A 25,819-nucleotide genomic window follows, 5' to 3' on the forward strand; every position below is an offset into this window, starting at 1 on the left:
TCATTCTATTCTTTTATAGTGGATCAGTGTCACTGTAATCACTTTCTTAAATCAGTTAGACTAATTGTTCTTTTCATTGCTAAATGATAAATATTTCAAAAAACAGTTTATATGGTTTATGGACAACACATATCATATGTTTGCATATTCTACTCAAAAAGAAAATTTCACTTCATTTAATTTATATTCAATTCATTACACATGGAATTTTATTATTATTATTAGAATTGCTTCTGATGTTTATCTTCATAGATTTATAATTATGAAGAATGGTTATTTATTTGCTTGCTTTATCTGTGTTTATGGTCTGATTTACCCCTGTAAAAGTACTAGGAGAATAGGGAGCTTTTCTATTTTGTTCACCAACTTTTACACAGAATGTGAGACAAGCTGCTAATTAACTCACATGAATAAGAAATTCTTTATACTCAAAATGTTCATAGACAAATTGCATTAAATGTTTCTTTTTCTGAAGTGTTTTATATGCATTAAGATATCCAGAAAAATTCAAAAGTAGATACTTGAAAAAAAATTAATTTTTTTTGCCATACTGGGACTTGAACTCAATGTCTACAACTTGAGCCACTCCACTAGCCCTTTTAAATGTTGGTTCAGTTTTTTTCAGATAGGGTCTCACGAGCTAATTTTCCTGGGCTGACATCATACTATGATCCTCCTGATCTCTGCTACCTGAGTCACTAGGATTACAGGTGTGAGCCACTGATGGCTGGCTTGGAGAGAATACATTTTATTGCAATAATGAACATAAAACTACTGATTGACTATTAGCTTATGGCTAGCAAAAATCCAACTTTAGAGAAGTGTCTGTGTGTAAACAGTGTGAGATAATAAGTAAACTAAGCTTTTTAACTAATTTACTAGCTTAATGTATTGTTGTTTTAATTAAAAACAAAATAAGAATTTAAGCAAAGTAAATTAAGAAGCCACACATGGGGATGCATACTGTAATCCTAGCATGAATGCAGGAGTCCAAGGCCAACCTGGGCAATAGAGAGACCATGTCTCACTCTCTGCTCTTCCCCAAAAGAAATGAACAATGCTTTTATATAATAATTACCAGCTAAAATTTTACTTAAAAATAATTTTTTCTTAAGTATATTTATTTAAGAAGCAAATAAATTGGGTGGTTAAATGAACTCATAGTTATTTCTGCTGAACATGGAAAGACAATTTTTATGTACTTCATAATTATTCACCTCTGGAAGTCAATGTGATCCAAAATTAACAGTAGGTAAAGGGAAGTCTTTGCCAGACCAGATATTGCAATACTGCAAGAGCTTTTCCCAGAAATAAACATTTCTTTCCTGATGAAGAAGTAACTCAGTATTAAATATGCTTGAAATCTGTGGGAAATTGAGAAGAGTTATTTGTCATTGTTGGCTATATGACCAAAGTAAAACAATGTGCTAGGATTCCCAAAGGAATGTGAAAAGCAAACTGAATACAGATGTACACATAATTTAATTTTCAGAATAGATATTAAATAATCTAATGCTATTGGGCACTGTGTACTGTGATATGACAATGAATAATAACAAAAGTCATGCCTCATGAGATATTTTATTCTTCAAATAAACATGATGAAGTTATTAAAAACATTATTAAGAATAAAATAGTTAGAAAGTGAAAAATTGGAAAGTGAAAAGCACATTATAGGAAAAAGATTTTCAAAAGGAAAGAAAATGTAAGGAGAATTAGTAATGCCAACATCTGCGACACATTCTCCATTCCCATTTGGTCTCTTGGACTGTTTAGATGGACAAGGAATAAATTTGAATCACTTCACTGTCCAAAGTGAATTTGTAGAATTAAAAGTGTAAAATAATCCAGGTGTAAGTGGCTCATGCATATAATCCTAGCTACTTCCGAAGCTGAGATCAAGAGGATCACAATTGAGATTACCACCAGCAAAATTTAGCAAGACTCCATCTCAATCAATAACTGAGCACAGTGGCACATGCCTGTCACCCCAACCTCCACAGGAGTCTCAAATTGGGAGGATTACACTTCCTTGCCAACCTGGGGATAGGGATGTTCATGACATCCCATCTCAGTGGAGAAAAGTTGAGCATGGTGGATGTGCCTGTAATCCCAGATAGGGTGAAAAGCATAAATAGAAGGATTGCAGTCCAGGCTGGCTTGGTTAAAAAGTGAGATCCTATATCCACAGTGTCTAACAAGTGTGAAGACCTGAGTTCAAATACCACTGCTGCTTCCCAAAAGAGTACAAAATAATTTGCAGTAAGAAGCAACAGAATAATTGTATCAAACAAAAGAACATCAAGGAGGTAAGGAACATTCAAACACTGATGTAACGTATATATTAAGTGAAATGTTTATTCTGGGTCAGAATAGTTGTAACCAAGGAATTAGAGATATAGAATAGATTCTAGACTTGTGCATTTATACTGATTTGATAGAAAGTCCTATCAATGAAATTGTAATGAAAAATCTGCAGTTATTGAAAATGGCAAGGTCAAAATTCTGACCAAAAAATGTTTCTTTCATAAAAATTAAAGCAATCAGCAATTCTTATGAAATAAAAGGTAATAAATATGGGTAAGATCCTAATCATTGTAAAGTTATCCACTTCTTATTGTTTATTGGGGATGAGGATTGAACTCATTTCAAATGATATCTAAGAGTGCGAGTTGGTTATCTGGCTGTTTATTTGTAATTTGACATCATTCTCTGAAATAACTTCAACGTAGTCACTCAGCACATCTGTCAAGTAAGCAACACCTTAACAATTACATAGACAAGGGGAAGAAGGTTCAAATAAATGAGGTGATTTGGCAGTTGGTGGAAATGAGAGGAAGTAGACTGACATTTCTGTCTGTAAATCAAGTATTGTTTGACAAACACCTTCCTGATAAAACAGAGTTGGTCACATATCTACTGTACTGTGACAAGTTGAACTAATATAGGGAATATTAAATTTCAACATCCAATTAAATATTTCCTTAAGACAGCAATGCAAGCTATAGTTTACGTTATTTTATATGTGAACGTATGATTTATGTAATGTACAGAGAAATTATGGAAAGTAGACAAAAGTATAAGGATGATAAGAACTTAGAGATTTATATGAATGCATCATTTTTTGTTTTTTTCCTCTTTACTATTTTCTTTCATGACTCACAAATATGATGAAATTGTCCTTAAGTAATCAGTTATATGTATTTTTAATCTCACAACAAACAAGCATAAATAATGGCAATGTTTGCTTCTCTAAGATAAATAAAACTAACCTCATTTAATTCCATAACATGCCTGGTACATAAATAATTTTGCAGTTTCCTTAAGTATAAAGCTGGATAGCTTATTGAGATAGACAAGTGTAAAGTGAGACGGTAGAGCCCCCAGAGTTGAGGAGGGATCCAAAGAGTGGGTGCCCCTCAGTTTGCAGTTTTAATGTAGTGAAGTACTTGTGTCAAACTTTCTCCTTGACATGGACTAAACAGAGATAAAACTCTTTTTATTTCCTAGTATATAGTGAGTTTGAATTTATAGGGTTTAAGTTCAATACTAGAAATATCCATTTAAAGAAAACTTAAGATTTTACATTGTAACACATGATATAAAACCATACAAAAAACTAAGCTAACAAAATATTTTAATTCAACAATGCTTTCAAGCAATATGGAATCCACTTTTCTTATTACAGACCAAAAATACCGATGGAGGAAGTGAATACAACTATGACACATTAGGAGAAATATAGACCACTCTACAAATCCTTTGAATATATGTTGTCACACAGCCATAGATACCATCAAAATATGTTCTTTCAAAGTAAGTCATCATCATTATTGCCATTATTGATCTGGAAAGTCAGTTACAAAATCTACCTTTGGAATTCAGCACCAACTATCCTCTTGCCTAAACCATTGAATTTTCACCTATGGGATTATATTATAAAACAAATGTTGTGTTTACTTACTTTTTGATATCCACAACTACACTATTATGTCAAGGAAACCCAAAACTCCTTATCATAAATGCTGCTTCCTATTACACTTACTTCAAAATATGAGGTATTTAACAAATTTTAAATCAATATCATTAGGTATATGATAGTAAGTATAATATATATAACTAAACAAAGCATAGAATTATATTAAATGCAATGTCATTTGAACATAAGGAATATTAAACAATTACATGTGCTTCTGTTGTATGCTGACATATTCAATAAGAAATTCACTTTTAATATATTAATATTGATGACTTCTTATATATCCAGGTATAAAGTGGAAAAGAAGTGTATGCAAGGCTTTGTTGAAAGTTTTTGTATACAACTAAATACAGTATATATCATTGAAGTGCTTATTTTGAATTCCAAGAACATATAGAAGGGCTCTGAGGAGCCGGTTCCAGGAAGGTGGCATCTAAGAATGTCTTGACATAAAATGATATGTGTTTATGCAATCTTCCTATTGTCAAAGATGAAGATAGAAGGAGAACAACTTTGGAGGTTTGGGAGAGAGTGGCAGTTTTACTGAATGACTGTTAGTTTACCAATTTTAATATAATATTAGATAGTAAGTGAGAATATGTGATTGGAAATACAGTGGTAAAATATTATCTCCAAGAAATGGAATGATGAGGTCTGAAACAACACTGAAATGAAGTTTTTGAGACTGTCCACCATTATTGTCATGAGAAGGATGCATCACTGTCACTGGGTGGAGAACACATTTAGATTGCATGTTGTCACATAAAACTAGAAAAATGAAATATTATAAATAATAGAAAGTGAGCATTATTTAGTAAGAATTCATTAGCTAATGAGGAAATTTTATTTTCTATTTTCATGTTATTTAAAAATAGATGGCTTTTTTTCACGTCTTGACATACAAAAAGCTTGGGAAACAATATTCTCATCACTACAAGCAGAAAAACAGCAGAAAATGTTGCAAATACCTGAATTCTTTTCCTTGAAAAATACTGCTTTCATTGACATAATGAAAATGGCAAGAAAATAAGTGCACATCAATGGCATTTCTTGGCCTATGAGGGAATTGAGGCTTTACAGCATACCAATAACCTAAAATCTGGGAAGTACAGAGTCACAGCTGGTATCTGCTTACTTAGAGCAGAAGCCACTGAGGCTTCAATGTTTTGAGAACACTTTAGTGATTATTTTGATGAATTTCTGGAGGATTATGAGGACTAGTGTGACAGTGAGAAATTCCTGGGAGCTATGATTGGTGGGGATAGGGTCTTACTCTTTCATGGACATTACTTTCTGGAACTCCACCATGTTCTCATTGTGAATTGCAAAGAAAGATCACTTCATGTCTCTAGAAAGGGGGAGGAAAGTGACTGGTTAGAAACAGAACCAGAATGTTCTTAACAAATGAGTACCTGCTGGAGGAACCTTGGTCAGAGCTATATCTCACTTAGTAGGCAGGAGATTATTAATGTCAGCCCTTCTAAACTTCTTTTCAAACAGAGACAGAATGGTTGTTACCAAGGTCTTCAGTGGTGGAAAGTGGGGAGATGTTTGCAAATGGGAACAAAATTTCAGCTTAATATGCATTAAGTTATGGAGCTCTAATAGACAATGTGGTAATTACTGTTAGCAACCCTCTTCTGTACTTAAAATTTGTTAAGAGAGTAGGTTTCAAACTATTTTCATCACACACACACACACACACACACACACACACACAAGAACACACAAAGTTAGCTGTAAGGGGATGCTTACAGCTTGATTGGGATATTAGCTTGAGTGGGATAATCATTTTACAGTGTAGAAGTATACCAAGTCATCATATTGTATAACTTAAAGGTATACAGCTTTGTTTGTCAAAAAGTCTTAGTAAATTTGGAGGAAAAGGTATTATATATAAGGTACAAGAAAGTCAGGTTGAAAAAAAGTGATGGACTTCCATTAACATAACAAGCAATAGTACTGAGCCCAAGATACAGCTGTGCCATCAACTTTGAAATATGTTATTGTTGTCATGTCAAGTGGAACATGAGTGCCAGGTACATTCTCTTATGAAGAATTATACTTAAGGCATGGTAACAGTAAATTTAATTTTTATTGTTAGTCAAACCCAGGTCTTATGTAATGCATATACTTTTATAACAGCTATGATACAGATTTTAGTGACTAATGCATTCCAATAAACTGTTACAAGAGTAAACTATCTTATTTATTTTTGGTGAAATACATAATGGCTGTTTTACTGAATCTGCTGAATGTTGCATAATTGCAAATTATATGATTTTACTTTGCTATAAGTACTATACAAACATTCTTGCTTTAATATATTTTTTTCTAAAACTTATCTACATTAATCAAAGGAAACATGCCAGTGCTCTTGGAGACCTGCATGAGATTTTCACAACAATGTAAAGTGCTCAGCAAAGTACATGATGTTCATTATCTGTCTTTTCAATCTCCTAACATCAATCCTTAACTTTCTGATTAGATTCTGTGTATTCCTAGAAGAAAAATATGTCAGCATGACAATGTCTGTTTGGCCTCACATACAGAAAAATCACTGACATGTGTGGTTTAAGCAGCCATCTCTATTCTGAAAGTGAAAAACTTATTTACTTTAGACTTTATCTCTTTCATTAATTTAAATATTTATTACATGCATTATATGTTGTTTTTTATAAAATACTGAGGAGATAATACAGTGGTAAACAAGGCGTAGGAATCTCATTTTTCTATACATACTATATTCATTTGGGGAAATGAGAAAATAAAAGTGAAGATTCTTGATTTCAACTTTGGGCAAGCTGTGGTGGAAGTCTTTATCAGACATCTAAGTGAAAAGGGCAAGCAGGTGAATTGACATGAATGAACATAATCCTATTTTCCTAGTCCATTATCACTAAGGTGGAATACAGCTAAAGTTAAACTTAACTAGTTAACTGAATCACTTCCCAATCTGATTCCCTTTACTTGCAATCTTTGAGTCTACAACCCTTCTCAATTCTGTCAAATAAGAAGCATGGGTATCATTTCTAGGTCATGTACTTCCTCCATGCTCTAACTCCAATTACTTATCCACTCCTGACAGAGGGAGAAAACAGAAAGATGCCCAGCAAAAGCAAAGTCAACATTGCATAAAAAAGCTACACTAAGAGACATCTTAAGGAGAAACCTGTTCACTAAGAAAGTCACCTCATAAAATTGGCAGAGATTACTCATCCAGCATATGAGCAAATTTCAAGATGAGAGTACATGGATTATGAAAAAAAGATAATATGCCTCAAAAAGACATGAAAACTATAACTTCTTCAGGTATTTTTTTCTGCTCTCCCTGCCTAATTCATCCATAACCTGGCAAACTGATCTCTCTTGTTACATTATGAGGTCTTCAAAAGGGTCTTCCTCCAGTATAGATTTAGGCAGACAAGAAGGCTTTATAAAATGTGAATAATCTCAAAACAACCTCTGTTAGCTGGACTAAAATCACTTGCACAGTGTTACTCCTAGCTTTATTTCTATTCACATCTCCCACACCTTTTTATCTAGAACTTCATGCTTCAGCCATTATAATAATTTTAATTCCCTGTTACTGAATGTTATATAAATTCTCATAAGCTGCTTTCTTTGCCTTGAATAACCTTTCTGTAGTGTCCATTTTCTCCCTCATCTCAAGAATTATTCCATCATTTATTTATTTCCTTTTTAGTGATCATATTATCAGTTGTGAATATACTATCTTTAAAATATATATGTTTCAATTAGCTTGTAAGTAATTGTGACTAATGGTTTTGTTAATTTGTATAATATAAATAAAGGAGAGGCAGCTTTTATGCATATTCCATAATATGATCCAGAGCATGTTCTTATGAAAAATAATAGGGCATTTATTTTTGTCTTTAGAGAAACTGGATCAACTGCACAGCCACACTCCATGATTTTTCACTCTCTTGGGGTCTGCCAGACTCAGATTTATTCTGCATGTCTCTTTTTATAAATCTGCTCACTTACATTTTGTGCCTTACTTCCTACCACTTTCCCCACACAATGATAAAAGAAAAATGATTATTATATATAAAACAATCACCAAATAGGAGAAATTCAAGAGCAACACTTTGTGGTTACTGGGAAAATTTTACTAACATGGTAAAATATGGGCACAATTTTTTCAATTGTAGCAACAGAGATTGAAAAAATGCTTCTTTGATAACACAGCAAAATAAATACTTCCTTTGGCAAATATTTGCCTTAACTTAAAATGGGAATGATGCAATGGATTCACTGAGGGAAGGAGAACCGTTAATGATTTTCTTTCTACTACAGATATTTGCATATTACAAGAAGGACTTTAAGAGATAATAAGAGCTTTAAGCACTCACAAGTTATATGGCATTATGCATAATATAACTCTGGGAATTGTCACTGAGTTAAAATATTGGAATCTGTATTATAAAATGTGAGTGCATTGATTTTAAAATGTCTAACACATACTTGGCTTCTACAAGAGATTTTGAAATATATGTTAAATTACCATGTTACAAGGCTTTGAAAATGATCAGCATAAAATTAATCAGCATAAAAATCCTAATATCAGAAGCAACAGGCATTAAATACATGTTTGTTGAATGTTTGTGGAAACTAAGATCTGAAAGGTTTATAAGTTGTTTTAATAAATAAATCTTGGGAAAACAGATAAGAGTAGCTGGAACACAAATAGAATCTTAAGAATTTGTAGAGTAAAAGAAAACTAGCACTGAAATCAGAGAGAAATGAAAATAAGGGAAAATTAGGGCAAAGATAAAGAGTAAGTCATTGCTAAATTGACAATAATCAGACATGGACTATATGGTTATTCATTATCCTCTCACTAATCAAATAAAAACTTTCATTAAATGTGCTTTTAGGCTGAAATGTGTTTTGGAATACTGAAGAGCATGCACATTATTTCAGAAATTGACAGTAGGGTAATGAAAAATCATGTGAAATGAGAATAGATCAGGAGAATTTCCTTAGAATTTAAGAGTAGGGTTTGCCATGGAAGATGTAGCGAAATAAGAATGGGTCATAGGAATAAAACATTTCCTCATTGGACACTCTGTATAGACAACTTTATTTTACTTACTCTGATAATTTGGTTTTATTCTTTTAGGAATTCTTAGTCATTAAACCTTCAGTGATTTTCCAAAAGGGGCTTAGAAACTTCCCCGTATCTTTAAATGTCCCTCTATAATTTATCACTCAGCCTAAAGCCTCAGTAAAATACTGTTTAATTCTTCCAATAATATTTGCAGTGTGTTTCTGTTTCTGAGACCTTGAGCTAGGGATGTGCATGTGTGTGTGTGAAGAAAAAAGAGGAACTACCCATCTGCCACAGAACTTTGAAATGAATAGCGGAGACATTTACTAATAAAATACTCACAAAGATATATGAATTTGTAACTGCAGATTTACTGTGCAGTAAATGAATATCGTACTTTGAAGTCAAATATTAGGAAAATCCAAACTCATCAGGATGGTTGTTGGAATGCTTTGTTGAGAATGTGACATTTGGTGCTATATTCAGCAGGTAGATGAGTATGAATTAGATAAGAAAATGCAGGTAGAGGGCAAAACTCCTGGTAAAGCGAAGTGTATCTGTCCAATGGAAAGACAGAGATAACACAGAACATTGAACAAAAGTTAATATAAGGAATTCTTGACTATAATAAGGATTGGACGAATGAGTGATTGGTTAGTAAGATGTAAATAAAATTTAAACAATTCGTGAATGGGAGTTAAAATTGGCAGACACTATCCTTTTAGCAGGGGTGGGTGCCCAAGTAATGTCCCACTTCTCTCTAAGTACGAGAGAGAGTACTTGTCAGAGAAGACACAGCTTTTGTTGGAGGGCAGAAAGGTAACTGACATGCTCGAGTGGGAACATGCTAAAATTCTTTTTCCCAGAGTATCAAGGAAAGTTGTTCCTTAGAATGTATTTCTCAAGAAGAATTTCTCTACAAAATAAGCATTGGAGCTAATCTGTTGGCACTGAGCTGCTCATTTCTACAAACAGCAAGAACATTCTACTTCAGAAGCCATGTGTACTGCAGTGCCTGGCACTGGAGAAAACATCCATGCTGCAGAGGCTGATCCCTGGGAAGTCCTATCTACAGCACACTTCCAGGAAGAGTGTGTCAGATCACAAAGAAAAGGTCTTTTTTTCTGCAAAGTCTTTTTAGTGTCCTCTACTGACAAAACTTACAAGTATGCCAGATGGCTAAGGAAAAATAGTGCCTACCTCCAATCCTGACATGGTCAGTGAAGTATAGATTTAGTTTTGACAGACAATAAATTTAACTGTCCAAGGAACTGATTGTGTAGAAGGAAGTTCTAGGCTGGTAAAACAAACCAGATTTTAAGAAATCACTCAAGAATTAGTAGAACTTTTTGAGGGAGATGTGGTTATGGGTGCAGTGGAGCTTTGTTCTGTTCGCCCCTCCTCCTGACTCACCACTCTCTGCTCCTGTCAAGGAAAAGTCAGTCAAGAAGCTGCACTTTAGCCATGGCTTTTAAAGATACTGGAAAGACACTTATGGAGCCAGAGGTGGTAATTCACCAAATTTAAATCACCCTCACCAGCCTCAATGTGAAGTCTCTGGAGAAGGTGTGTGCTGACTTGATCAGAGGCACCAAGGAAAGGAGCCACAAAGTGAAAGGACCGGTCCGCATGCCGACCAAGACTTTGAGAATCACTACAAGAAAAACACCTTGTGGTGAAGTTTCTAAGATGTGGGATCGGTTCCAGATGACAATCCACAGCAACTCATTGACTTGCACAGTCCTTCTGAGATTGTTAAACAGATTACTTCCATCAGTTCTGAGCCAGGAGTGAAGGTTGAAGTCACCATTGCAATGCCTAAGTCAATTATTTTATTAAATTTAATAAACTGAGTTATAAATTGTTTTTAAAAAAGAGTTAGTAGAAGTTATTCTCCTCATGGATTTTGGTTTGAATATAATTTAATGTTTCTTAAATATAGAAAGGTGTTCACATATTAAATGAGAAAGTTTCAGAATACTGGGTGTATGGCCTGGGTTGTATGACTACCTAACAAATCTCTCTGAACTTCTGACTCGCTATAAAATGAGGTATCTGAAGTTAATAATATCTGAAACTCCTCTGTAGTTATTATGATATCTGATAATTAATGCAAACAACAACTTGAATGAGCATCACTAATATGCACATGGTTTTAAAAAAAATCCTCAATATTCAAAACCTACAGGATAGTACTACTCTAGCATATATGGTTTATGAAATGGCACTGACGTGAATAGTAACAAGTATGTGCTAATATATTTTCAATAATATTTACTACAATCCTCACTATGGTGTAAGTATTTCCCTACAGTCTGTGAACAAGGAGTGCAGCCATGAAGGTTTCCATAGCCCTCTCAGCAGGTCCTAGAGACAGAAATCTCCCCATAGGAGAGAGGCAAGGCTGATGATACCCTCACAGATGCACACCAGGTAACATAGTGTGACAAGTATTTTAAGTGCCTGTTACTGAATGCAAAGCAATAAATTATGATGAGAAGGAACCAAAGTTGCAGAGAGTAAATTAGAATATTCAACTCAACATAAAAATGATAATTTAACCCAAAGTATTATCTCAAAGTAGCTTTTGTTAACTCAGAGAAGTATTTGTTATAGTGTGAAAGGGAAATCCATTACGTTCCTTTGACTTGGAACGTCAAACAATGACACCTTCCAATACCAGGTAATATGGAGATGACAATTTGCATTAAAAATATTGTCACTTTGTGATCTTACCTTAATGATACTTTTAAAGCATCTAATAAACAAGGGCATGATGAATCTTAACAATAGTTTAATGTTCTTTTCCTGAAATACTGCTTCACATGCATACACTGATAGAGATGGAGAAATTTGGTTAAATTTAAAGGTGATCCCTTAATGAAAGTCATGAACGTTTTTAAAAGCCCTGTTCAATACAGCTCTTTTCAATCACAGATTTTTTCCCTCAAACCTCGTTATTTTTGTGTTTTCAAATGACCCTAGGAGGTTGATGCCAACCCACTAAAATAAGCACCATTTTCCATGAATTTCTGGTTCATAAAGTACAGTTTGGACAGCATACCAAAAATCATTTTCAATAGATTTTATGTCTAGATTGGCCACATACAAATGTGAATCCTTGTGAGTTTGTTGTACTTTTTAGGGAGACAAAAGTGAAAGGAAGATTTTCTGTATAGCAGTACCTGTGTTTAATGCCAACTGTTATCCAGGTAGCAGCTTGTGTTGTCCACTTAATTACCTTAAAGTTCTCCTTTCCTTTATTGCTTTGGTAAATGGTAACATTATAAGTGACCTACATCTTTTACTCACATAATACGGTTTTTGGAGTACACTGTTTCAAGCTAATGCAAAGAATTGACAAGTCTCTTGTGAAGACTTTTGTAGTAACTTTTATTTCATACCTTACTTTGACAATATCTTTTTTGGTACCCCTCATACTTATTCCATGTTCAATCCAATTTAGATAACCATACAAAAATCAAAAATAATTTCAATTATTTTCCAATAATTGCATAAATAGTCTACTGTGTCTGCAGGTGCATCTTTGGTTCACTCCTTTGATGTGGCTGACAAATGTTTTCTTAGGGACATGTTAGATTTTCAAGGTTATCACTCCATTAAATTCTATGGAGAAAATATATCTAGAATAAACAGAACATAAATGAGGAGAGGAGGTTTAACAAACACAGCATCACTCACTGTTTACCAATACCACAGTAGAGCTCCAACTAAAGGGAAGCTAGCAAAGATCATCACAGCGTCAACCACCAAAATCAGAAGATCATGTACTTCCACATGTAGCACCTATCATAGTTTCAAAGGAAAACCCTACAGCCAGGGATTAGATGCAAGAATGATTTTATTCAAATATAGAACAAAGAAAGCAATGCCATTTCCACCACAATGCATAGGTCCCCTACAGCTAGTGTTCCCATTTCCATTCTAATCTAGGGGTTTGGTACCAGTGGGAAGGGGGAGGATATACAGAAAAGGTGTAGGAGGGTGAATATGGTACAAATATCCAATAAATAGCTTCAGCAATGTAGCAGGATACAAAAATCAACTTACAAAAATCAGTAGACTTTCTATACAACAATGAAAATATTGAGAAAAATATAGGAAAGCAATTTTATTTACAATAGCCTCCAAAAAAATCAATACCTTGGAATAAACTTAACAAAGATAAAAATGACCTCAACAAGGAGAATTACAAACCACTGAAGAAAGAGATCTAGGAATTCTACAAAAGATGGAAAGATCTCCCATGCTCATGGATAGGCAATCAACATAGTAAAAATGGCTATAATACAAAAATAAATGAAGAAATACATACACATATGGATGCATAAATAAAAGCATAAATGGATTTATTCACATATATATGTATTTATTGACAGTTCTATGTATGTATTTATGTTATCCTTCATTGATGTATTAATTTAAGCATTCTTTCATTCACTTATGTTATGTGTTTATTTAGATATTCAAGTATTTATAAATCCACTCATTTATGTATTTTCTCATTTGCATATTTGTGTAGGTATTGATGTGTGTATGTATTTTTTTTTAATGTTTGGTTATGTGTGTGTGAGTGTATGTGTGAATGAATGTGTGAGTGTGTATGTCTGGGTGTGAGAGTGTGTATATATGTGAGTGTGTGCATGTGTGTGAGTGTTACTGTGTTAGAGTATGTGTGGGTATGTGTGTGAGTATAAATGTGTGTGATTGTGTTTTTTTTTAATGTTTGGTTATGTGTGTGTGAGTGTATGTGTGAATGAATGTGTGAGTGTGTATGTCTGGGTGTGAGAGTGTGTATATATGTGAGTGTGTGCATGTGTGTGAGTGTTACTGTGTTAGAGTATGTGTGGGTATGTGTGTGAGTATAAATGTGTGTGATTGTGTGAATTGTGTGTATACTTGAGGGTGTATGTGTATGAGTATATATGTGGGGGGGTGAGTGTGAAAATGGGTGTGTATTTGCGTTAGTTGGTGTATGTTTGTGAGAGGGTGTGGGAGTGCATGTGTGTGAGTATATATGTGTGTGTATCTGTGTGTGTGAGTGTATTTGTGTATGTATGTGTGTGCATATGTGTATGTCTGAGTGTTGTGTATCTATGTGTGTGCATGTGTGAGTTTGGGGGGGTGTCTGTGTGAGAGAGTGTGTGTATGTGAGTGTGTGTGTGTTTTGCACTTGACAGTTTTTGCCCATGTATTATAGGCAGCGCAATGCCCCTGATCTCTGTCCTGATTCTCTAGGTAAGCAGGTGTGAGCCTGTAGACTCCAGCTAGATGAAAGAAAAGGATAAAAAGAAAACTTGCTTCCAGGTATACTCAGAACTCAAACTCAGTACCTTCCACTTCAAGGCCAGTAAACTATGGCATTAGCTACCTCACTAGCTGCTTCCTACTGGAGGTTTTGCACCTCTATATTCCTTTTATCCCCAATGCCTGCCAGGGAGAAGAAACCAGGGATCAAGCAAGCTGAGCATTTTTAAAATTTTTTGAAGGCTTCTGTGCCATCAAAAATACAAATATGTAGATGAATCAATAAGTACATAAGTGAATACATAAGTACATAAATGAATAAATAAATAAATGACTGACTAAATGAATACAGAAATAATCACATACATCCATCACTAACACCCAAGGCTAGAACTACACTGGACAGCTTGCTTCATCCCCTCCTTTCTTTTCAGTAGACGGCCTGCACCTGCTACTGAGGCTAAACCAGAACTCCATGTGTCCTGAGCACCAACTGCTGGTCCTTAGGATCCCTCCAGGGAGGTTTGAGTTAGGGCTCACACTGATGTCCCCACAATGTGTCTTCAACAGTAATACATGGCTGCACACTCAGCTCTCTAGCTGCTTATTTGCAGATACAGCATGTTCTTGTCATTGTCTCTGGAGATGGTGAAAAGATACTTTGTGTTCTGTGGTGTGACTATTCATTTTGTTTCTAATGCATGCAACCCACTCCAGCCCCTACCCTGGAGCCTGTTGAGCCCAATTCATGAGGTAATTGCTAAAGATGAAACCAGAGGCTGCACAAGAGAGACTCAGGGACACCGCAGGCTGCACCAAGCCTCCCCCAGACTCCACCAGCTGTACTTTACATTTGACACTTGCAATGACAGAGAATGCTGGTCAGGAAACTGTCACACATACCAACTGTTCCTGTCACTCATGTCTACACACATACACTTAGTATCCCTTTTCTACACAAATCACCTTTTAAAATGGTCACAAGGAAAACCCAGCTCAACCCCAAGTCCAGGTGGAGTGGTCTGTATTCAGTGCTGATCACCGAATGGGATCAGGTGGGAATCTAGAGCTGGGCTTCTTTCCCTCAAGTGCAGGGTCAGGGCTAGGCTGGTTTTATGAGCAGAGGGAGAATCTATTTGCACGTCCTCCTGCTGTATTAGTCTCAGGGTAGAATTCTCAAAGAGGTCAAGAACCAGAGCAGATGTGGGAGTGCTAGGGCAGTTTGACATTAATGATAGCATGGAAAAAATATTATTTACCTGCCACCTGTGCTGATGTTCAACTCTAATCCTAGTTAATAGCATAGTAAGGTATTTGGCTTAATTTTGAGGCCACCCTGGAATACACTGTCAAAAAAATATGATTTCTCATCAAGTTTGTGTACCTTGTTGGATATTTTCCATATCTCAATAGTTTATCAGTCCTTCATTGTATTGAAATTTGTGAATGTTCACAAGCATATGGTGCTGTATTATGTCACAGTCTTTGTACTTGTGTGGAAGTACATGATAATTTTTTGTACATTTACAAGAATTTTGATCTTAAAAATCCATACCCTGCTCTCCTCAGGACTGGATCCAATAGATCTCTGATGTCACTCCTGGAGGAGCTTGGTTGATGATGTTTGCAGAACACCCTCCTATGATGACAGTGTGACTAGTGCAGGGAACAAACTTAGGGGTGTCTTAGTCCATTTCTCATGCTGACATTGCTGCTATTATAAAATATCCCAGACTGGGCAACTTACAAATAATGCATGTTTGCTTCTCCTATATGTAGAAGTAGAGGTGTCCAAGAACAAGGCAATGGTCAATGTGTTTTCTGGTCAGTGTGGGGTCCCTGTTTCCAAGATTGTCTGATCTCCACATCCTGCCATCAAAGAAGAGATGCTAACTGGGTTCTTTAATTGCAGGATGGTGACCAGAGATCTAAACACTTTTTGAAGCCTAGATAGAGGGACATTAATTCCATGTATGTGACCACATGTCTCTTGGACTAATTTCCTGCAAGAGGCTCCATATCTTAATATTATCACTTCAGCAGTCAAGTTCCAACATATGGATGGTGAGGGGTCCATATATTTGAGTCATACATCTCTCCATGCAAATCATGTCCACCTTGAATACTAAAAGTGTACTCCCTCATAAGAGCCTCCAAAATTTTAACTATCCCAGCATCAATTTTAAAGTGCAAGTCTAAAGTCTACTGAAAATGTAATCTGAATCAGATACCTGTGTGAGACTCCAGGTATGAGGAACATGTAAAAGCCAAATAATTAAGTTCTTCCAAAATATAGTAGTAAGACTGACAAAGAAAAGGCATTCACACTGAAAAAGAGAATGTCAAAAGAAAAAAAGAAATGGATAAAAAAATTCTCCAGAAAATCCCCAATCCACAGTGCTCAGTCACCCAGTTTTAGGGTTGATGAATAATCCACTGTGACTTGATGTTTTGCATCTACACAGACTGCAGTGATGATTGGGCCCACAAGCCCTCCGAAGCCCCATCTCACTGCTTTCCTGGATACAGTCTGCACAAGAGAACTCATGCATGTGAGCTGGGTAATTTCTGCAATCTCAGGTGGCTCTAAATACTTGAAAGTATAAGGAAAAGAACCACCACTAGGGTCAATTATGCACTGCTTCAGTGTGCACTCTGTTCTGTGTTTCCTCTTATTTGTTTCTCTGACCATCCCTGATGCTCTGTGGATATCCTTTGAAAGCTGGGTGGAGGCTGCCATGACCATACAGCTCTTGGAACCAGAGTGAGTCTGGGAGCAAAAACAGCACTGAGGCTGAGCCAGGCAGGGTCAAACCAAGAGCAGCAGAGCGGGAGGACATAAGACATATATGCCATGAAATGAGTCTGATGTGTTGGATGGAGCCTCAAGACTGCTTTTCTTATTCAGCAATGTTGTGAATACTGACTTAGAGATGGACACCTTGAACACTTCTTCAGTAAGATGGAATACACCATTAACTCTGAGAGTGTGTGAATACTTCCTCATTTTTCTGAGACAGGTTTTTAGTACATTGCCCAGTCAGCTTCAATCTTTATTACCTTGGCCTCTCCATTAGCTTGGACTAAAGTGTATGCACTGTTAATGGATAAAATGACTAATATCTGATGATAAAATGAGAGGGGAAAAAATTCTGAAATTTTCAAGAAATTGAAATATATTAAATATGTAATCAATTATCACATCTTTAGTTCTTACTTACAATAATGACAAGTTTAATACTGTGGGTAATAATGATTAATCAATCTGGATTAAAATATAGATGTCAAGTATATATTTCATATGCATTTTGTTAGTGTGTATTAATTATCCAAAAGCTTACACCATAGAGTTTCAAAATGCATGAATTGTACATAGACCATATTAACCCCACTATTGCTCTTTACATTTCTGCATAAAATTTCCTTTAAATATAAATTGAAAACATTAAGAAAAGAAGGACAATATATTCCATGATGAGAATAGCTACTGTGGCCATACTGATTTCAGACAAAGAAGATATCAAAATGGAGACTGTTAGCAATCAAGGATCTGCCTGAGTTGGAGATGTTACCTTGCCAAAGTTCACAGGTGATGAAGAGTAGAGAAATATAAGTAAAGAAATAGTTGACCTGAAGTCAACCATGAGGCTCAGTGCTTGCTATCTGCAGACTACTCACCTGGAAGACAGTAGAATACACAGGATTCACCACCCACAGAGGGGCAGCAAGGCAAAGACCTAATGTAACATAATGTCCTGAGACCACCTTGGAGCCAGAATGGGGTGTTAACTGAGAACTGGTGAGCTTGTGATAAAGTCTGGATTTTAGTAAACAGAAATATACTAATCAAACTGTGAAAATACCTTGTCACATCTTCATGTAATAAGAAGTTACCATGAAAGGAAATGTGGGGATGGATGTTTGGAAAACAGATGGACAATGTAAAAGGATGTATAATGATGAACAGTATTGAAGAAGCAGATTTATGATTGAAAAGGTGAATGCTACAAAAAATTTAAAGAAAAACAAACTCCAATTCCAAAACTGTTTCAAAAATTGAAAACAAAGGAAACAGCATACTCATTCGATAAGGCAATATTGTCCTGACACCAAAACCAAGAAAGAACACAAATGACAACTCCAGGACAATAATATTATAATAAAACACTAATAAAATGGTTGTATAACCACACTAAAGTATTACCTGTTATGCTGATGTGGGATTTATCCCATTGATGCATGATTAGCTCATCTTATACAAGTCAATTATTACATCAAAATAGAAGGAAGAGAAAAACGCATATGGCCATTTCCATAGACATAGGACAGTCAATCAGTGAGATTTAATACTGTTTTATGATGATAGCTCTCAACAAATTAGTTAGAGAAAGGATATAGGTCTGCTCTCCAAGATTGTAACAAAATATGTGACCCAAGCTCCTTATGAAGAACTTTGTGTACTTCAGAGTTTGGGAGGTTCAAACACCAAACAGAATAGCAATCCTATCTGCCTTTGTGCTCAGTGGACCTGAATCTCCATAATCACTTCCTTAGAAGCAAGTTGTGTGTCATATTTAACATGGCAATGTTCTATACTGTGAAAGATGAAGTCTTCACCTAAGTGTAAGATTTTAGAGTAGTTAAGCCTCTTATATTTTGTCAGAGATAAATTTTACAAACTGTAAAGTTTATGTAATATTTATAAATTATAAATTTTACTGCTATAAAAACAAAATTAAATAATACTTACAGGATGCTAGAAAAAGGAAAAAACACAGAGATTAATATGCAAACAGCTGTGTCACTTCTATTTCCTGTGAAATTATTTTGATGCAAAATGCTTCCTACACTACTATATTAAGTTCCATTTCAAGTACAATTTATGTGTAAATTATCTAAACACTCAGTGTCTGTTCATAGAAATCTCTTCAGAACAACCATCATATAGGTTCCATAAAAGGTGATGTGATTAAGCAGAAACAACTTGTACCCTCTAACCACCATCTTCAGTCCAGCTGTCCCCTCCAAGTTCCCTGACATGGAGGTATCTCACTCCAAATATCTCTCCTCAGAGGAGGAGGAGACTTGGAAATCCTTATAGAGGACACTCAGTGGGACATGGGAGCAGTGACCCACAGGCATCTGTGCTTTGGAAGGGCTGACCTTTATTTTGCATATGTAAAAGAAGGTAAATTCTGTTCCTTTGATGGGAGACACCTTAGGGTAAATGAATCCCATTTTGGATATGTTGATTGTTGGTTAACTTGTTTCAACAATGTCTACTACAGATCTTTCCAGTTTCTATAGTAGAGTATTTGCTTATTTGGCTGCTATAGGAAAGCTAAGCTCCACAGTGATTCATTGGTATTTGCTCAACATTATATTTCATGAAAATTCAGCAAATAAGACAGGGTGGTCAAACATTAATAGTGAAACAACTTTAAGTTGTCATATTAAGTGTGAAATTAGCAGAGTGTGGGGTCCACACATCTAGGCATGTGTATATAGGACACTGAGGAGTGATGATAAGGAGTTACAATCACCTTGCCAAATTACAATATATCATAATGAAGAAGGTAACAATTGTAAATTCACTATCATTCTGTTGAGTAAAGGGCATTTTCTTATACACTTCTGGGGAGCTAATTGAATAATGGTAATTTAAAGATAGGAAGATGGCTAATGACATTTTATCACTCTAAAATTTAATATTCTTACATTTAAGTTTCTAAGATTTATACACATAAGAAGAAATCACGTAACATTTCCTTACTTGCACATTATTGAAGACATAGAAATAATTATTTAAAAAAAGGAAAATAAAGAAAAGGGAAGTGTGGCAAATGCTAAGTACACAAACTGGCCTCTTCTTAGTGACAGGGGGACCTTGAACAAATCCTTCATTCACAGGGAAAATGCAAGACAGCAAACAGAAGACAAAATGTGAGGGACACCATGGGGAGATTCATCCTGAAATAGTCACAGGACTCTGTCACTTTAATCCAATTGCGCCCCTACCTCCCATTGTTAATTCTGGGAAATTTCTGGACTAGAGCTTTCCTCAGCTGCTCTTCTTGCCAGAGGAAGAAATAATTTTTAAGTGGCTATGCCCAGATTACCCACTACATGGAAAGAAATGTGTCTGGGTCCCAGTACTTTTGAGCATTTCTTCTAATTCATGCAGTGCATTCTGATAACCTGCATGGAAACTGCTCCTTCCCCCATGGCACAGTCTCTCCATAATGTCTGACAGTTCATAATTTCCCCAATTAAGGTTCACATCGTCTCTGTTCTTTTGTGCCATAAGTTGCTAGGTTCCTAGATATTTCTGGACCCCTATCATTTACAGCTTGAATGTAGTCCTGTCTCTGTGGTACTGGAGGATAAGAAAACCTGGTCTAATTTTTTTACCATCTCCTATGATCTAATTGCCTGGACATGTCTTTACAAATGGTGGAGAGATGGACAGATACCATCTCCTTAGCTTTAGTGCCTGAAGTTTGGTTTTCACCTTCCCCATTTCTCACCTCTGTCCCTGTTTTTTCTCTATTAGTCTAGTGAAAGGTCTTTGGGTTCTGATAATCTGGGGGGAGGGTTTATGTGCTTCCTGGTTGTCTTTCTGTTTGTGTTCAGCGGCATTGAGAGCATGGCCCCAGCCCAGCATTTGATAGGACCCCTCCTACTTCTTGCATTGTGCTCAAAGGCTCTGCAGTCTTTGCACCCATGGGTGAAAAATAAGAGATATTAATGGATCAGAAAAAATCCAGAGAACTCTCAAGTGTAAATAAAAAAGATATTTTCAAATATTACTTTCATATTATATTTAGTTAAGGTCCAATCTTGTTTGGCCAATTTACTGCTAGATTTTTAAATGAAAATATGTTTTTCTAATGACCTTGTTGGAAAGGATATAGAAAGGAGGTTTGCAGGATAAAAATGCAATATTGAGCTAGAGTTCACCAATAGGACAAAATGATACTTAAATAAAATCTTTCATAGCAGAGGAGTTTGCTCCTCAGACTCTCTATATTTTGTGTTTTCATTGTTGCTGCTTTGGGACACCTGAAATGAGATGATTGGAAAAATTTGATTTTTAATTATATTTTAAAAAGTGGAGACAGAGTGAAAAGGTAATAATTTATATGTTAATTTTTCTTTGAGAAAACCTCAAGCTGGGGATAAGGCTCAAGTTGTCAAGTGACTGCCTCACAAACAAAAGACCTTAAGTTCAAACCCCAGTACCATCAAAAAAGAAGAAAGTAAATTGACATTATTTTATCTGTTTTTCTTTGATGCATATTTAAATGCTTGGTTTATATTTTTTCTATTGTTCTTTTTTTCTTACTAATCACATATTAATAAATATTGGACATAGATTTAAATTTATTCAAGTAAAACTAGTAAACAACTAGTCACACAATATTCCATCTGAGAGACTATGAGATGCAACATGACTGAATTAAAATGATTGGGTTAGGTAATGTGTGGACTCATGGGATTCTGATAGGACTGCATAAAAGAGGTTTAGGTGACACCTTTCCTCATTTCCCTTTCCACCAGCATCATGGAAGCTGCATCAAATCTGGGACTCTTTTTATAGAATTCATCTGCTCAAAACTTGCTGACAGAAAGAAGACAAGTGAATTTAAGTTTGAGCACTTTTTCCAATTTATTTTTCAGAACATTGCTCAGACAGAAATACAGTAGGAGGAGTATGATGATATGCAGGTTTAGGTGCTCGATGGAAGATTATTTTATTTTGTATAGGCATGGGGGTACAAGGCTGAAATCCCAGCCCTCAGGAGAATGTAGCAAGTGTATGTGAAGTTTAACTCTTACTTGGCTACATAGAGAAAACAAGAAAACCTTGGAGTACATACTTACATCCTATTATAAGAAAAAAGCAGCAACACTGAAGACCCAAGTTAGGATATATAGCTCAGATTTGGAGACATTGCCTAATACAAAGTCTTGGGTTCCACCCCTATGTTTAATAAAGAAACTGGAGGATTTAATTGTAAATTATCTACAGAACCTGAAGAAATCATTCTAAGCCTTACTTATTTTCTTTTAGCTTTTCATTTTTCAGCTCTAGAAGTTATGGTTTGGATTGCAAATTATTTTAATATTTCCTTAAAAACATATGTATTGCATTTCTGTCATATGTATTAAAAGCTGTAGAACAATGGAGTTGGATTAAGGAGTTAGGGAAAGTAATAGAAGTTTGAACTGACCGAAGTACAGTATAATCTAAGCAGGATACACTGAGAACCAATTTGAAAATAGATTTATAAATTAATAATAAATTATTGGATGTAAAATAGATATAGAATGTTCAAAGAAGTATTTGTGGAAGAGGGAATGGTGAAGGAGGAGATTAAAGTAAGGGAATATGGTTGGTGGACTTCATACACTTTTAAGAAAGAGAGCAAGAAAACCACTTGCAATTGCTTCAAGTGTGGCAGGAAGGGGTCCAGGTGGGGAAATCTATGCAATGTAAAATGTAAGCACATTTGGAACTGTCACAATGAATACCCCATGTACAACAATATATCCTAATTTTAAAAAGCAGACAAACAGCAATATAAATAACTAAATACTCTGAGGGGGAAGTGAAATGATCATATGCATGTATGATTATTTTATGTAAAGAAAAATGTAGGGTTGGTAACATAGTAGAGGCCCTTCCTAGCAAGCACAAGGCCCCGAGTTCCAATCCCAGTACCATCCAAAACAAAAAAGAAAGCAAATATACATTAATTTTTGTGTTTTGTGTTTATCATTGATCCACTTTTAACTTGTTTATATTTTTCTATTAGTCTTTCTTCTTACTAAATACATACTAATAAAGATTAGAAGTAGATTTAAATCTCTTCAAATGGTTAGAAATGGTAAGCAACCAGTGTCATGTTTTTCCATTTTAGAGAGTATGAGATACAATGTTGTTGGATTAAAATGACTGCATAAGGTTGCATGTGCAATCATGTGACTGTTGTGGGGCCTAAAAAAGGCCATAGGGAGACAATTTTGCTCCATTACCTTTTTACTAGACCTTGCAAACTTTTTTCCCTCACTGACTTGGCATCAGAATCCTTTTCCTCTCAGCTGCACACTCATCCAGATGTAACTGTTGCTCTTCTTGGTCATGTTGGATTTTAAATTGATGGCCCAATATTCTTTTCATACTGATAACAATTTTGGCCTTATTTTTGAATATTTTTGAACTGAATTTTATCCTCCCATCTAGCACATCTTTTGTAAATGCCACAAAGTACAATAAAAAAATTTAAAAACAAGCTTTGTAGGGAAACACAGATTATTGAATCATAATATCTCTAGATTAACTGTCAGAGCCTGACAGAAAAGCAGCTCTCAAACTCCCTCTGCACCTGCTCACAGACTGACCCTGAATTCTGTGCTTCTGCAGCACTCCAGCTGGTCCTCTGTGCCCCGTGCTAGTCCTGATCACCCCTGCAGTGAGGTTTATGTCTGGGTTCTTATTGAGGTCCCCCTGCTGTGTCTTTTGTACAGTAATACATGGCTGTGTCCTCATCTTTCAGGCTGTCCATATGCAGTCACAGTTGATATTTGGGATTTTTTCAGGATATGGTGAATCTGCCCTTGACAGAGTCTGCATAGTTTGTACTCTCACCATCAGGGTTAATAGTTCCAACCTACTCCAGCCCCTCCCCTGGAACCTGGCACAACCAGTGCATCCTGTGACCACTGAAGTTGAATCACAGGCTGCAGAGGAGTCTCAGGGTCCCACCAGGCTTCACAAAGAATCCCCCAGACTCCACCAACTGCACCTCAAACTGGACACCTGCAAATACAGAGTTCTTATCAGGAACAGGCACATATATCCACTGGTTCTCTCACTCATGTCCACTCACACACTCAGTATCTCATGTTCTGCATAAATCAACTTTAAAAGTAGCTCAAGGAAAATCCAGTTCAGTCCCAACTCCATGGAGAGTGGTCTGTGTTCAGTGCTGATCACTGAATGGGATCAGCTGGGAACCCAGGGCTGGGCTCCTGTCCCAAGGCTGCAGGGTCAGAATTTGTCTGGTTTTCGTTATCAGAAGGAAGTCCTATTTCCATATCTTCATGCTACATAGTAAGTTCTAGTTAGAAGTCACAGAGAAGTTAGAGTCCAGAGTAGATGTGAATGTCCTGGAAAGTCTGTAGCACTTTAGAGATGCATCCATAGTCTCAAAAGCATGGAGTGGTGATGCACTGAGTCCAAGATATCACTTTTGGTAAGATTGAGCCCAGAGTGATAACCTGCGATTCTCAACAATGGGACCTAGTTCTCCTGTGATCCAGATCTAGGACAGAACTTCACCTGCCTACTTTGGCTGGTACAACCCACTTTTTAGAATGAGGAGATAGCATTTATTGCTTCATTCCAGGAATGAATGTGTTACTCAGGAATGTGTTAGGAACATATGGTGCAGTTGCATCACTACAGTCTTTGCCCTGTCCACACCATTGTTTTCATCTGTGGGTGTTCTTTCTACCTCTGCCTCTGTCTTTATTTGCAATAGTTTTAGTAATGAATTGACACAATAAATTTACCTATTTTACCATTACACAGCATACATAGTGAAATACATGTCCTCCTGTGAAAGCGTTACCACCATGAAAAAATTGTGGAACATGGAACCATGAGAACCTGATCCTCTCATTCATCATATCTTATACGATGGTGGAGAAAGGAATAAAATTTCTTTTACCAGGAGTTTTAGACTAAAGTTCTCTTGAGAGTAAGGAAAAGTCTTTAAATAGACATTGATAGGAGGCACAAACAGTATCATAGATGCCACAGCATCCTCACAGCAGATTTTAGTTTTGATTTACTGATTATATTTCTTCCTAGAACAATGTACTGTAAAACACTGAAGTGCAAGTCTTCTCTAGACAATTGGCAGAATCTTTGTTTGTCAACTTCTTTTCTATTGGTCTCTCATCCTTGAGAATGAAGTCAAGGGGAACTAAGAGTGTCTCCAAGCAATGACTTGAGGGAGAGACTTGCATCTAAAAAAGAAAGCCATGTAGTATTGGTCGATGGAAGAATGAGGCCAAATGAATTTTGCAGATGGGCAAAGTTGTTCCTCCCACCACAGGCTTAGGGTGCTAGGATCCTTTAGCCAAAAAACCTTGAGTGAGAAGCCCAGAAGGCCCCTGGATCCTTAGCCTTTACTGTCCAGCTCTGATGCCAGTCTCTGCTCTCTGTGTATGGATCAGCACTTGTTTGCTCTCAAGATAATAGAAAAGACGGTGTATGTGAAGCTTGACCCAGTGCTCTGTAAGAGGGAAGTGACCAACATTTGCAGAATCGACATGGTTCTAATTCTGCAAGGACAACAAGTGGAAGGACTATAGAGAAATGTGTTCCTTCATCAAGACTACAATGGATACCACCAATAGCCCTGGTGTTCAGACAGAGGTTTGTCATATTGAGTAGCAAACACTAAGGCTCAGCATCTTGTGGAGCC

At 36.0% G+C, this 25,819-nt stretch overlaps 1 pseudogene; it reads left to right on the forward strand.

Moving 5' to 3' along the window:
• The first annotated feature begins 10,517 nt into the window (after nucleotides 1–10,517).
• Nucleotides 10,518–10,906, forward strand: LOC109680469 (small ribosomal subunit protein uS10-like; annotated as a pseudogene).
• The last annotated feature ends 14,913 nt before the right edge of the window (nucleotides 10,907–25,819 follow it).

The sequence above is a fragment of the Castor canadensis genome, chromosome 5 (genome assembly GCF_047511655.1).
Source record: "Castor canadensis chromosome 5, mCasCan1.hap1v2, whole genome shotgun sequence".
Lineage (NCBI taxonomy): Eukaryota > Metazoa > Chordata > Mammalia > Rodentia > Castoridae > Castor > Castor canadensis.